Source organism: Lissotriton helveticus, chromosome 3_2, assembly GCF_964261635.1.
Source record: "Lissotriton helveticus chromosome 3_2, aLisHel1.1, whole genome shotgun sequence".
NCBI classification, from domain to species: domain Eukaryota; kingdom Metazoa; phylum Chordata; class Amphibia; order Caudata; family Salamandridae; genus Lissotriton; species Lissotriton helveticus.
The window spans coordinates 509,814,822-509,829,868 of NC_136062.1; positions in this window are offsets into that span (position 1 = coordinate 509,814,822).

The following is a 15,047-nucleotide window of genomic DNA, read 5'->3' on the forward strand; positions in this document are numbered from 1 at the left end:
ATTACCCATGCATAAAACAGAGAGCGGGGGTGACCACTGCCTGGGGGAGATGCTTGCGAGGGTGGGGAGCCATGCTAAGGATCGACAGCGTGCACAGAGTGGATCTGGTCAAGGCATCTAAAATGGCTGCCGTGCACGACAAAAGTGTGGCATTTGAAAAAAGACAAGATGGCGCACACAATGTTTTTCAACAATTCCTGATTTCCTTCGAATCGAACGTTAACAGACGTTGGGGCATATTACCAAAGTTAAGCGATATTTATCCCTAACGATGCATTGCAAAGATTTTTTTACCGTCAGAAATTATCGCAGATAAACCTTGCTATTATCAAGGTTTATCGCAAATACGATAAAAAACGAGCGCAATGCATTAATATCGCTGAAAACTCCGCGATATTCATGCATTACCGAGCTAATGCTCTTAGCCATGTTATCCACCTCCCATTGGATAACATGGCTAAGAACTGCTCAGGGCAGCTGTTACTTTTTGGAGATATTCGCGCTTATCTCGAATATTTCCAAAAGTTGATAATAGGAGATAGCGATGTTAGCGACTGTTTCCAGTCGCTAACATCTTGACATGCCCACTTTGCATGTCATTAGTGATAAATATCACTCACATGCAAAGTGGGACCCAAGATGGTCGCTATCTCCTACTAGCCGTCGCTAACTGGTGTTAGCAACAGCTAGGTAATACAGATATAATTTTATCTCTGCGAAGCGGAGCGCTGTTACAGATATATATCTTGTTTTTGAACGTTAATTTCTCAAAATGCACTGAAGCACATATATTGAGACCTAGCAAAGGCACATCGGGCTACCAGTCCCTAATATTTTGCCAAGTTTCGTGCAAATCCATTCAGCCGTTCGATTATTATTATTTTGTTTATTTTTTGCCCCGCGGGGCCCTTTTAAAACCTCCACATCAAACCTAGGGGGTCAGCGAGGATCTACTATGCCCCCTTATAGTTATTTCCCCCTTTGTTTTGACCTCCTCTTGTCTCTCGATCCTACCGAGAGACAAGATGGCGGCCGCTACGGACTGTTTGGAATGTTGACAGACGCCGGAGAACCAATCAGCTTCGCTTCACAAAGCTCCGTTGCGCGAAAAGTCCGCGAACCAGAGCGCTAACCGGTCCGCTGTTACAGATATATATCTTTTTTTAAACGTTAATTTCTCCAAATCCACTGGAGCACATATATTGAGACCTACAAAAGGCACATCGGGCTACCAGTCCCTACAATTTTGCCAAGTTTCGTGCAAATCCATTCAGCCGTTCGGGCTAAAAGTGAGGCCAACCGCCCTATGGAAATTAACATGGGAAAAACGCGTTTTGGGACCCCCCTTTTTTCTCGGCCCCCCCTTGACGAACCCCCCCCAAATTTTCAAAGGCTGCTCAGAAACAATATGTGCCATTTTCCTGAAAATTTCAGCCAATTCCGTCCACAAACGGCAAAGTTATTAAACATAGAATTTTCAAAAAACCCATAGAGAAAAAATCCTAACTATATATACCTACTGGCGACCGCCAGTAGGTAATATATATATATATATATATTACCTACTGGCGGTCGCCAGTAGGTATATATAGTTAGGATTTTTTCTCTATGGGCGGTCGCCAGTAGGTATATATAGTTAGGATTTTTTCTCTATGGGTTTTTTGAAAATTCTATGTCTAATAACTTTGGCGTTTGTGGACGGAATTGGCTGAAATTTTCAGGAAAATGGCACATTTTGTTTCTGAGCAGCCCTTGAAAATTTGGGGGGGGTTCGTCCAGTGGGGGCCGAGAAAAAAGGGGGGTCCCAAAACGTGTTTTTAACATTGAGTTTTCCATAGGGCGGTTGGCCTCACTTTTAGCCCGAACGGCTGAATGGATTTGCACGAAACTTGGCAAAATTGTAGGGACTGGTAGCCCGATGTGCCTTTTGTAGGTCTCAATATATGTGCTCCAGTGGATTTTGAGAAATTAACGTTTAAAAAAAGATATATATCTGTAACAGCGGACCGGGCAGCGCACTGGTTCGCGGACTTTTCGCGCAACGGAGCTTTGTGAAGCGAAGCTGATTGGTTCTCCGGCGTCTGTCAACATTCCAAACAGTCCGTAGCGGCCGCCATCTTGTCTCTCGGTAGGATCGAGAGACAAGAGGAGGTCAAAACAAAGGGGGAAATAACTATAAGGGGGCATAGTAGATCCTCGCTGACCCCCTAGGTTTGATGTGGAGGTTTTAAAAGGGCCCCGCGGGGCAAAAAATAATAATAATAATAATAATTGAACGGCTGAATGGATTTGCACGAAACTTGGCAAAATATTAGGGACTGGTAGCCCGATGTGCCTTTGCTAGGTCTCAATATATGTGCTCCAGTGGATTTTGAGAAATTAACGTTCAAAAAAAGATATATATCTGTAACAGCGCTCCGCTTCGCGTAACGGAGGTTTGCGAAGCTGATTGGTCATTCTGTCACTGGGCTATAGTTGGGCTACATCTGGCTGATATTTGGGCTACATTTGTTTTTTTGTGTGTCTGGCGGCCATCTTTGGGCTACATTGGGCTACATTGGGCTTCATTGGGCTACATTCGGCTAATTAGCAAATAGCTCATCGCAAACTAGGAATGGTAAAGAATCGCTATTTATTCCTTAAAGTTCGCTATTTAGGAAATGCAAATAACTTTGATGATACATATGGCGGTTCATCTCTAACAAGATAAGAAGCATAGGGATACATTTATGATGACTGGCGCATCACCAGGGATGTGTTAGTCATTTTGTGCCGCTGTTCCGTCACCTATGGTGTGCTGCATTTACAATGCGGCGCATCATGGGGCAAAAACAGCACAGATGCGTGATGTATCTGTGCCGTAAAGGTGGCGCATTGCTGGAGTTGTATCGCAAGTGTGATGAAGCTCCAGCAAGGGTCGGGGGTGCCCCTGTCGCAGGGTTTCTGTTCTCACACAGAACTGTGGACAGAGGATTGGAACCTCGGCGAATGCATTGCTGGAGTTGTATCGCAAGTGTGATGAAGCTCCAGCAAGGGTCGGGGGTGCCCCTGTCGCAGGGTTTCTGTTCTCACACAGAACTGTGGACAGAGGATTGGAACCTCGGCGAATTAGGGTGTCCCAAAACTCACGTTAGTAATCAAAAACTCCTTAGCAAGCTAGGTACAGTGTCACATTGGATATAACAAACTCTCAATGTTTAGACAATCCAGAATATGAACTTATAGTACCTCAGGATACGTGGAACTCATGAACAGTCGGTCGTTATAGATTTCTTAGAAACCAGAACATGGAGTTAAGAAGAACAGATGTGTATTTGAAATGTTTATTTACTAATGCCGTCTTCTCAGGCGTAGTACCTTAGATAATAAAAGTACACATATTATCAGTAGCAAAATTACCAGCATAGTTACTAGTACATAAAAAGTGAATGGTGATAGTATGTTAACATGCTGTAAATGAATAAGAGTTAGCAACACTTATAAGCAGCCGCGGGCCGTGGAGGGAGTTACGGTGAGGCAGGGAGGCGGGGAGGGGGAGAAGCAGGGTGGAGAATACAAGTACACATATTATCAGTAGCAAAATTACCAGCATAGTTACTAGTACATAAAAAGCGAATGGTGAGAGTATGTTAACATGCTGTAAATGAATAAGAGTTAGCAACACTTATAAGCAGCCGCGGGCCGTGGAGGGAGTTACGGTGGGGCAGGGAGGCGGGGAGGGGGAGGGGCAAGGTAGAGAGGGCTCCACCCTGCTTCTCCCCCTCCCCGCCTCCCTGCCCCATCGTAACTCCCTCCACGGCCCGCGGCTGCTTATATCTCACCCTCCCTAATACACATATTATATTATTTGCTAAGAAGGTCTCTTTGTGTTGGTTTAGGGCGTGCCCATACTTTAGTGTCTTAGATTTGAAGGAATCACATCAGCATACACCAGCTCTCTCTTCATGTGAACCGCATCAACTGTTGTGTATGTGTGTTCGGCAAAGCAATATAAAACCCGCCTCATGCCCAGAATTGGCAGAAGTTGCACTTATGTTATGAGTATGAAGTCGTGGAGATCAGACCTCATAACAATTCTGTATCGTGTTGTTCTTGAAACTTTAGCACTCGCTGTACAGATATAGTTTAACAAGTAAAGCAGATAGTAGACCAATAACATATTATTCTCATGTAAACCACAATGAACTACTAGGTGGAAAGCTAAAGCAACAACTAAGTGTCGTGTGCAGAAGTTGCAAAAAAGGAAAAATGGCGTTTAAACCGGTAATGAGCCCATGCTAACTTAACACGGTGTAAAGATATCCAGGACCTAGATGACACCTCCTCATGATCCGGAAACGAACTGAATAAGATAATAGAAGTGCCATCTCATGAGAGCAGATTGCAAGTTTATATGTGGACGGTCCGCAAGGTAAAGCATTAAAAACTAGGAAAATTTAATGCTAAAGAAAAATAAAACAGCCAAGTACTTTATCGAGTCTTAAGCCAATAGGCAAGGTAAATAATAAAAACTTGACAAATAAGTCAATGAATTGTCAATGAAATGCTAGTACTCAGCATATCAAACATGAAAAAGGTCTATGACATAACTGTGTATGCAAAATAAGCTGCAACAGCCTCCAATAGGAAGTCACCGTCTTCATCCGAAAACAGTTCAGCCATCCAATTTAAAAGCGGAAAAGAACATACGTGCTCTCCCAGCACCGGATCCTCTATCACCATCAGAGGACAGCTCGGTGGGTTTTCAAGAAAGCTCTGTTCCAAGAAAGACTGTGCTGCCGCCAGTAAATTCCAGGGACCAAGTAGTCCATGCATCAATGCCACAGCCATAATCCTTTCGCCAGGACAAACCAACTCGTGAGTAATGATAGGAGTCATCAGCTGATTAAAGTCGACGTCAGGAGAAACCGGTCCGCAGAGACACAAATCAATGGCCCAATCGAAATCACAGGTCAGGCAGTGAAATACAGGCTGGACACAGGTGAAGTAGGAGAACCGAAAAGATAATCCATATGCCGTGCTTAATATCGCCAACGGCATTGTGCCATAATATTCTAGCATGCGATTGCGGAACAGTGTCAGCAGCTGCAGGGTCGGAGGTTGCATAGGAGGGACATCCATATTTAAAAATGTAAAAAAGCACAAGAGCGTCCGCTGGTAATGCAAGTAAAAATGCCAATCTACGAACCAGAGTGCAGAAAATACAATGAAAGGAAGCAGGGATGACTCCAAAGATTTTCTCAAATGAAGTCACGAGACCACTGGTAACAACTTTAAAAAAGTGTGCCAGGGACTTTGTGGAGGATGCGTTAAAGATAGTCGGAAACATGTTGCTGAAATTGAAAGGCAAATCTTGATTGAAAAGGGTGTGCACCTCTGTATGGGTGTTCGCTATGTGAAGTACGAAAGTTTCACGGGCCGAACTCAAGGCCACCTCTCTCTGAGACAAAAGAGCTCTTATTCTTGCCATGCCGTTGAAACGTGTCCCAAGGTTGGTATTTGTGGCCAGATTGAAAACTCCCTATGTTCATGTGTGGGAGGAAATAGAACATTTCTGCAGCAAATAACCCGTTCACTTACTGTTACGATAAAAGGAATACTTTTAATTAACTCAGAACAATCTTCATTATTGAGCATCAAATAACTACCATTTTCCAACAACTTGAACGTGGGGATGATAGCAGGAACTGGCGTGCCTTGCAACACGCAAGCCATATTTGGTCGGTGTTTGTTGCATGAACCGTGTAACTGTATGTGCCTACACATTAGTGAATGATCTGGCGTCTCAGTGCATTCCTCTCCATTCAGATAAACTTCTTGATCATCTTTGAAACATCTGTATGTGTATGGAAGCGACCAGACCTCATGAAGAAAAGCACTACCTAAAGGTTCATAACGACCTATTGGTATATATTTCATACAATTTGAAAACTTATATAAAGCAAAAGGCAGCGTTATTAAACCGTGGATAAGGCATGTTGCCAAAAAACCCGCAATCCTCTGCTGATGATGTCACTGAGCATGTCATGAATGATGTAATATGTGACATCATCAGCAGTGGATTACGGGTAATGGTATCTCTAGTTTACTCCCTTATAGCTGTGTTTCTTTTAACATAAGTGTCTGTTTCCTTCCCTTATACTTACTGTTTTTGGTTCGCTTCCGGTTCGCGTACCAGCGAGCGAACTAGGAAGCGAACTAAGAGAAATAGAGGTTGGCACAATTCCAAATATTGTACCAATTTTTTAATAACGGGGAGGTAGTTCTGAAAAGAACTTTTTTTTTTATTTTTCTGAACATTTTTTTACTGTTTTTGAATTTTTCGGAACAGTTTTATATTTTTTTGGGTTTTTCTTGGAGGGGGCAATGAAAACGATTCATTGTAAAGGGCTCAACAGGAGCAACAAAACAAAAAAAAGAAGTATTTATTATTTTGGGCGTTTCGGACAAACTTGCATATGATAGTCAATAGCTCTGTTGATCAGAGTGATGCTTTTTTCTCCGTAGGAAATGAATCCATCGCAAAATGCGCAGATGTGTTTTACATCACCAAATCTCATTTGTATATTTGGCACCATCTCCCTGCCCTCTGGTCCCGTTACTTCCGGTACAACAGATCTTCTGGCCATAATAGGGAGATTATCTAGGTCGTTCCGAAACTGTGCAGCACTGTAGTTGTTAGGATGCCACCTAGTCATATGGCGATGCATTGTGTAGTTTCCGAAACTGTATTTTTTGTCGGTCCCTCTGGACAGTCTATCTTGACATATAAGGCAAGTTACGTATCTTGCATTTACTTTTTTCTGACCTTTGGGAATTTTAAAAAATTGCCAAATGAAGTTTTCTTTCCGGTGAGACGTCCTGGGCTGCTCAGGCAAAAACTGCCTCTCTTCGTGCTCGTCCTCCTGTTCCTCTTCTTCTTCTTCTTGTTGAATTAGAACTTGAGCAGGTGGTCCACTCTTCCTTGGATGTGGTGGAGGTGGTGGGGAAGCACCAGCTGAAGCTACTAAAGAAGCCATTGCTCAGTGATCACAAAGGGTCTTTCTCTCACAATGATGAAAGTCAGAGTGAGGAAAGAAGGAGGGATTTTCATCATTTGGGAAAAACAAGAGTTCTCAACCAATCAAAAGTGTTCATTTTAGATTATATGACCTAGTCTTACATCATTAGGAAACCAAAAGTGAAATGAACCAATGAAAAGTGTTATTACCAAGTCACATGACTTGCTGTGTTTACGTTAAGCGCTTTGCAGGGCCTCCCGGTTTGCTTCCAGAAACCTGCGCTTTGCGACTCGCTTCGCGTACCAGTTCGCTAACGTAGCACGTCATATGACGTATCACGCGACAACGTGAAACGTCATGCGGACGGGAGGCGTCACGATGTTGTTTTCTAACGCGGCACTTGCGGTAAAGAAACGTTTACCGGCTCGCGGTCTATTTCGCGGCATCAAGGTCAGCTAACGGGAAGCTTCCCGATTCGCGAAGCGGGAACGAAGAAAAAAAAATATTTAAAAAAAAAATTATTCATAAACATATAAAATATATTTTTGGATTTAAAGAAGAATACATTTTACAGCTACAGATATTAGCTGTTAAAAAACCAATGAAATTCACAGAAAAAACCATAGGTTATAGACCATATATAGTTAGGAATTAGCATTTACAAAACCTTGAAAATTCACTGAAAAAACCATAGGTTATAGACCATATATAGTTAGGAATTAGCATTTAGAAAACCTTATTTTACTCACACAAAACCATTGAAATTCCATATATAGTTAGTTGCACTAACTATATATCGCGCACCCGCAATCCACTGCTGATGATGTCACATATTACATCATTCATGACATGGTCAGTGACATCACTGATGACATCACTGATGACATCTCAAATGACATCACTGATGACATCACTGATGACGTCTCATTTGGCATCATTCTTGTGCTAATACGATAAACTTCTTCAGACTCTAATATAACCTTAGATACACTCAGTGTATACAGACACTCACACACTGCCACTCATCCATGGAGTTACTCACACACCCAGTCAGTCATGCAAAGAAACAATCTCACCTCCATTTCTTCAACTATACAGTTATACACACCTTACTTATTGAAACATATACTAACACATATTTACTCTCTTATACAATCCCTGATACAAGTTCACAATGATCGATACAACCACTCACTCAGTGGCTCTCATGCACAGTTATTTATATATGCCAACTCTCACATGTACTGTGTTTTACATATGTACTTACTATGACATGTAGCATTGAGATATCCATTCACTCATCAATACACTCATGCACACAGTCAACTGCCCATGTAGCTGTTTCCACATGCACTCTTGAACTCATACACCTAGTGAATAAACTGCTCACACATCTATGCACAGAGTCACACACCTTCCAGCCACCCCCACACAAACTCAATCTCCCATAGAAATACTTGGGCAACCAATTAATAACACATATAGCCTCTCGTATAGCTAATGATCAACACATGCAGCAGTTTACATCACAACAGACATAATGATGCACAAATTAAGACAGTTTAGTCACTAACCCGTGCATTCAGTAAGACGCATTTAATCACTCACTCATACAGTCAATCACGCACCTACTAAAACCTTCATTCAGACACTTATACATCCACTCATTCTTCAATATGTAAAACATATTTAAACTTTACAGAAACACATAATCACTGGATGTTGTCATCAGTGATGTCATCAGTGATGTCACTGACCATGTCATGAATGATGTAATATGTGACATCATCAGCAGTGGATTGCGGGTGCGCGATATATAGTTAGTGCAACTAACTATATATGGAATTTCAATGGTTTTGTGTGAGTAAAATAAGGTTTTCTAAATGCTAATTCCTAACTATATATGGTCTATAACCTATGGTTTTTTCAGTGAATATATATATATATATATATTACCTACTGGCGCCAGTAGGTATATATAGTTAGGATTTTTTCTCTATGGGATTTTTGAAAATTCTATGTCTAATAACTTTGGCGTTTGTGGACGGAATTGGCTGAAATTTTCAGGAAAATGGCACATTTTGTTTCCGAGCAGCCCTTGAAAATTTGGGGGGGTTCGTCAAGGGGGGGCCGAGAAAAAAGGGGGGTCCCAAAACGTGTTTTTAACATTGAGTTTTCCATAGGGCGGTTGGCCTCACTTTTAGCCCGAACGGCTGAATGGATTTGCACGAAACTTGGCAAAATTGTAGGGACTGGTAGCCCGATGTGCCTTTTGTAGGTCTCAATATATGTGCTACAGTGGATTTTGAGAAATTAACGTTTAAAAAAAGATATATATCTGTAACAGCGGACCGGGCAGCGCTCCAGGACGCGTACTTTTCGCGCAACAGAGCTTTGTGAAGCGAAGCTGATTGGTTCTCCGGCATCTGTAAACATTCCAAACAGTCCGTAGCGGCCGCCATCTTGTCTCTCGGTAGGATCGAGAGAGAAGAGGAGGCCAAAGCGAAGGGGCAAATGACCATAAGGGGGCATAGTAGATCCTCGCTGACCCCCTAGGTTTGATGTGGAGGTTTTAAAAGGGCCCCGCGGGGCAAAAAAAAAAAATAATAATAATAATCGAACGGCTGAATGGATTTGCACGAAACTTGGTAAAATATTAGGGACTGGTAGCCCGATGTGCCTTTGCTATGTCTCAATATATGTGCTCCAGTGGATTTTGAGAAATTAACGTTCAAAAAAAGATATATATCTGTAATAGCGCTCCGCTTCGTGTACTTTTCGCGTTACGGAGGTTTGCGAAGCTGATTGGTTCTTCGGCGTCTGTAAACATTCCAAACAGTCCGTAGCGGCCGCCATCTTGTCTCTCGGTAGGATCGAGAGACAAGAGGAGGCCAAAGCGAAGGGGCAAATGACCATAAGGGGGCATAGTAGATCGTCCCTGACCCCCTAGGTTTGATGTGGAGGCTTTGAAAGGGTCTCGCAGGGCAAAAAAAAAATATACCGTTTTTTTTGTTTTTTTGCGTGGAGTGCGCCCGGTTCGCGAACCGGGAAGCGTTCTGGGGAGCGTACTTTCTTGAAAATTAGTGAAAAAAGTTGGAGTAAAATAATAATTGTGAGTGATCAGATGTAGGGTAGCTCTGAGAAGAGCTTTTGGGTTTATGGTACATTTAGGTACTTATAAGTAGGTACCAATGCACAGTCTTAAATTTAGAGTGAAAATTCTGTTGCCCTCATATGAGAAGTGAACTCCATCTCCTCTGTAGATATCTTGCATGTAGTAACGCAAGTTATTGTTGTACAGGGAGCCCATTCCATGGTCTCTCATGTAAGCTGAAACACATTTGTTTACATGCTTCCTCGATTTCTCAATTTGTGGACAAAATTGGTTCGACCACCTCCATTTTTGTCTTTGGCATATATTTGAATATACCAAGGCAGTCTGAGGAAAAAGTGCCATCAATTGCTCAAAGGTGTCCTTTAAAAGCATTTCCAGACCTACCCCAGTCAAAGTGCCCAAATCATTACCTCCACAGTGCACAATTAACAGGTCAGGTTTTGGCAAATGCATAAAGGTTTTCACCAATGGTATCAATTGGTGACATTTTAATCCTCTGTGGCCAAACCACTTAATTTCCACATCTTGTAAAATGAGGTTAGGTAAATTCCAGTTTTCAGCGTACCTTTGAGCCCAATAGATATAACTATGTCCAACAATCCAGACAGAAAACATGGCGAGAGAAGGTTCTGCTGCAGTCAGATGAAGTGTGGCAATGAAATGGCAGTTGAAAAAATGAGAGTGTAAAATGAAAAAAACTGAGGAGTTTCTGTGTTAATGAAGCAGTAAGAGTGATTGGTGGATTTTGATTGCTGAAAACAGAAAGTTAGTGTGCATGGATGAGTTCGTTGAAAGATGTATTTTGAGTGGCGAAGAAAAAATCATTAAATGAAAGAATGCTCTGGATATGCAGGTGCACTGAGAGTTCAGAGTTCAATTGCAACATTGTTGTGTGAACTTGGAAACACCAGAGGTTTTGCAAGAGGTGGTTGCTATGCAGAAAAAGCAGAGAGGGGGCAGGGTTTTGCTTTGAAAAAAAGTGAGGGAAGAGTTTTGATTGGTGTGACATGAGAGATATGTGTGAGGAATTACAGCATTTCTGTGCTTTTGATAGCTGCAGACTCTGGAGTGCATACCTTTTGCTCTGCTGAAGACAAATTGGTGTGTTTCTGAGACTGTTTTGAAACTCAAAGTATGAATATATAAAAAAAAAGAAAATCGTTTTTGAGGTAAAGGAATGTTTTCAAAATTTATGTGCGCCATATGCCCCTAAATTTCTTTTTCGGGGGTGCAGCAGGGTGTTCTTGAGACACCCCTGCACCCTCGGAAAAATTCGTAATTTGCGATGAGGTAATTGCTAATCGCAAATTGCACCTTCATTCCTATGGGCCTCCTGCTGCATGGAAATGAATGGGTAATTTGTAATTAGCAAATAGGTCATCGCAAACTAGGAATGGTAAAGAATCGCTATTTATTCCTTAAAGTTCGCTATTTAGGAAATGCAAAAAACTTTGATGATACATATGGCGGTTCATCTCTAACAAGATAAGAAGCATAGGGATAGATTTATGATGACTGGCGCATCACCAGGGATGTGTTAGTCATTCTGTGCCGCTGTTCCGTCACCTATGGTGTGCTGCATTTACAATGCGGCGCATCATGGGGCAAAAACAGCACAGATGCGTGACGTATCTGTGCCGTAAAGGTGGCGCATTGCTGGAGTTGTATCGCAAGTGTGATGAAGCTCCAGCAAGGCTCAGGGGTGCCCCTGTCGCAGGGTTTCTGTTCTCACACAGAACTGTGGACAGAGGATTGGAACCTCGGCGAATTAAAGTGTCCCAGAACTCACCTTAGTAATCAAAACCCCTTAGCAAGCTAGGTACAGTGTCACATTGGATATAACAAACTCTTAATGTTTACACAATCCAGAATATGAACTTATAGTACCTCAGGATACGTGGAACTCATGAACAGTCGGTCGTTATATATTTCTTAGAAACCAGAACATGGAGTTAAGAAGAACACATGTGTATTTGAAATGTTTATTTACTAATGCCGTCTTCTCAGGCGTAGTATGTTAGATAATACAAGTACACATATTATCAGTAGCAAAATTACCAGCATAGTTACTAGTACATAAAAAGCGAATGGTGACAGTATGTTAACATGCTGTAAATGAATAAGAGTTAGCAACACTTATAAGCAGCCGTGGGCCGTGGAGGGAGTTACGGTGGGGCAGGGAGGCGGGGAGGGGGAGGGGCAGGGTGGAGAGGGCTCCACCCTGCCCCTCTACCCCTCCCCGCCTCCCTGCCCCACCGTAACTCCCTCCACGGCCCGCGGCTGCTTATATCTCACCCTCCCTAATACACATATTATATTATTTGCTAAGAAGGTCTCTTTGTGTTGGTTTAGGGCGTGCCCATACTTTAGTGTCTTAGATTTGAAGGAATCACATCAGCATACACCAGCTCTCTCTTCATGTGAACCGCATCAACTGTTGTGTATGTGTGTTTGGCAAAGCAATATAAAACCCGCCTCATGCCCAGAATTGGCAGAAGTTGCACTTATGTTATGAGTATGAAGTCGTGGAGATCAGACCTCATAACAATTCTGTATCGTGTTGTTCTTGAAACTTCAGCACTCGCTGTACAGATATAGTTTAACAAGCAAAGCAGATAGTAGAGCAAGAACATATTATTCTCATGTAAACCACGATGAACTACTAGGTTGAAAGCTAAAGCAACAACTAAGTGTCGTGTGCAGAAGTTGCAAAAAAGGAAAAATGGCGTTTAAACCGGTAATGAGCCCATGCTAACTTAACACGGTGTAAAGATATCCAGGACCTAGATGACACCTCCCCATGATCCGGAAACGAACTGAATAAGATAATAGAAGTGCCATCTCATGAGAGCAGATTGCAAGTTTATATGTGGACGGTCCGCAAGGTAAAGCATTAAAAACTAGGAAAATTTAATTCTAAAGAAAAATAAAACAGCCAAGTACTTTATCGAGTCTTAAGCCAATAGGCAAGCTAAATAATAAAAACTTGACAAATAAGTCAATGAATTGTCAATGAAATGCTAGTACTCAGCATATCAAAAAAAGGTCTATGACATAACTGTGTATGCAAAATAAGCTGCAACAGCCTCCAATAGGAAGTCACCGTCTTCATCCGAAAAGAGTTCAGCCATCCAATTTAAAAGCGGAAAAGAACATACGTGCTCTCCCAGCACCGGATCCTCTATCACCATCAGAGGACAGCTCGGTGGGTTTTCAAGAAAGCTCTGTTCCAAGAAAGACTGTGTTGCCGCCAGTAAATTCCAGGGACCAATTAGTCCATGCATCAATGCCACAGCCATAATCCTTTCGCCAGGACAAACCAACTCGTGAGTAATGATAGGAGTCATCAGCTGATTAAAGTCGACGTCAGGAGAAACCGGTCCGCAGAGACACAAATCAATGGCCCAATCGAAATCACAGGTCAGGCAGTGAAATACAGGCTGGACACAGGTGAAGTAGGAGAATCGAAAAGATAATCCATATGCCGTGCTTAATATCGCCAACGGCATTGTGCCATAATATTCTAGCATGCGATTGCGGAACAGTGTCAGCAGCTGCAGGGCGGGAGCTTGCACAGGAGGGACATCCATATTTAAAAATGTAAAAAAGCACAAGAGCGTCCGCTGGTAATGCAAGTAAAAATGGGAATCCACGAAGCAGAGTGGAAAAAATAGAATGAAAGAAAGCAGGGATGACTCCAAAGATTTTCTCAAATGAAGTCACGAGACCACTGGTAACAACTTTAAAAAAGTGCGCCAGGGCCTTTGTGGAGGACGCGTTAAAGATAGTCCGAACCATCTTGCTGAAATGGAAAGGCAAATCTGTATTGAAAAGGGTCTGCACCTCTGTACGGGTGTTCGCTATGTGAAGCACGAAAGTTTCACAGGCCGAACTCAAGGCCACCTCTCTCTGAGACAAAAGAGCTCTTATTCTTGCGATGCCGTTGAAATCTGCTCCCAAGGTTGGTATTTGTGGCGAGATTGAAAACTCCCTATGTTCATGTGTGGGAGGAAATAGAACATTTCTGCAGCAAATAACCCGTTCACTTACTGTTACGATAAAAGGAATACTTTTAATTAACCCAGAACAATCTTCATTATTGAGCATCAAATAACTACCATTTTCCAACAACTTGAACGTTGAACTTGAACAATTAACTATATGGGTTACTGATTGATTGTCCAAGTATTTGTATGGGAGACTGAGTGTGTGTGTGGCTGGCTGGGAGGTGTGTGACTCTGTGCAGATCAATGTGTACTTGTATCAATGATTATATAAGAAGGTAAGTATGTGTTAGTATATGTTTGAAAATGTAAGGTGCTCTATGTTTAACTGTATAGACAAGAAAATGGAAGTGTCATTGATTCTTTACAGGACTTACTAGGTGTGTGAGTAACTCCACGGATGAGTGGCAGACTGTGAGTGTCTGTATAGGTGTATGAGTGCATATGATAGTGTTGTAAAGATGAGTGATTGTATGTATGAATGATTGTATGGGTGAATGAGTGAATGTGTGTGTAGACATAGGAATCAGTGAGTGCGTATGTAGTAACTAGTATTGGTGTGTCAATGGTTTCAAAAATTATACTCTGTATTTAACACTGGGTGAAACAGAGGTTATATTAAAATGTGAGGAGATGCATTGTATTGTCACATGAATGATATCATCAGTGATGTGGTCATTGATGTCAAATGAGATGTCATCAGTGATGTCATTTGAGATGTCATCAGTGATGTCATCAGTGATGTCACTGACCATGTCATGAATGATGTAATATGTGACATCATCAGCAGTGGATTGCGGGTGCGTGATATATAGTTAGTGCAACTAACTATATATGGAATTTCAATGGTTTGGTGTGAGTAAAATAAGGTTTTGTAAATGCTAATTCCTAACTATATATGGTCTATAACCTATGGTTTTTTCAGTG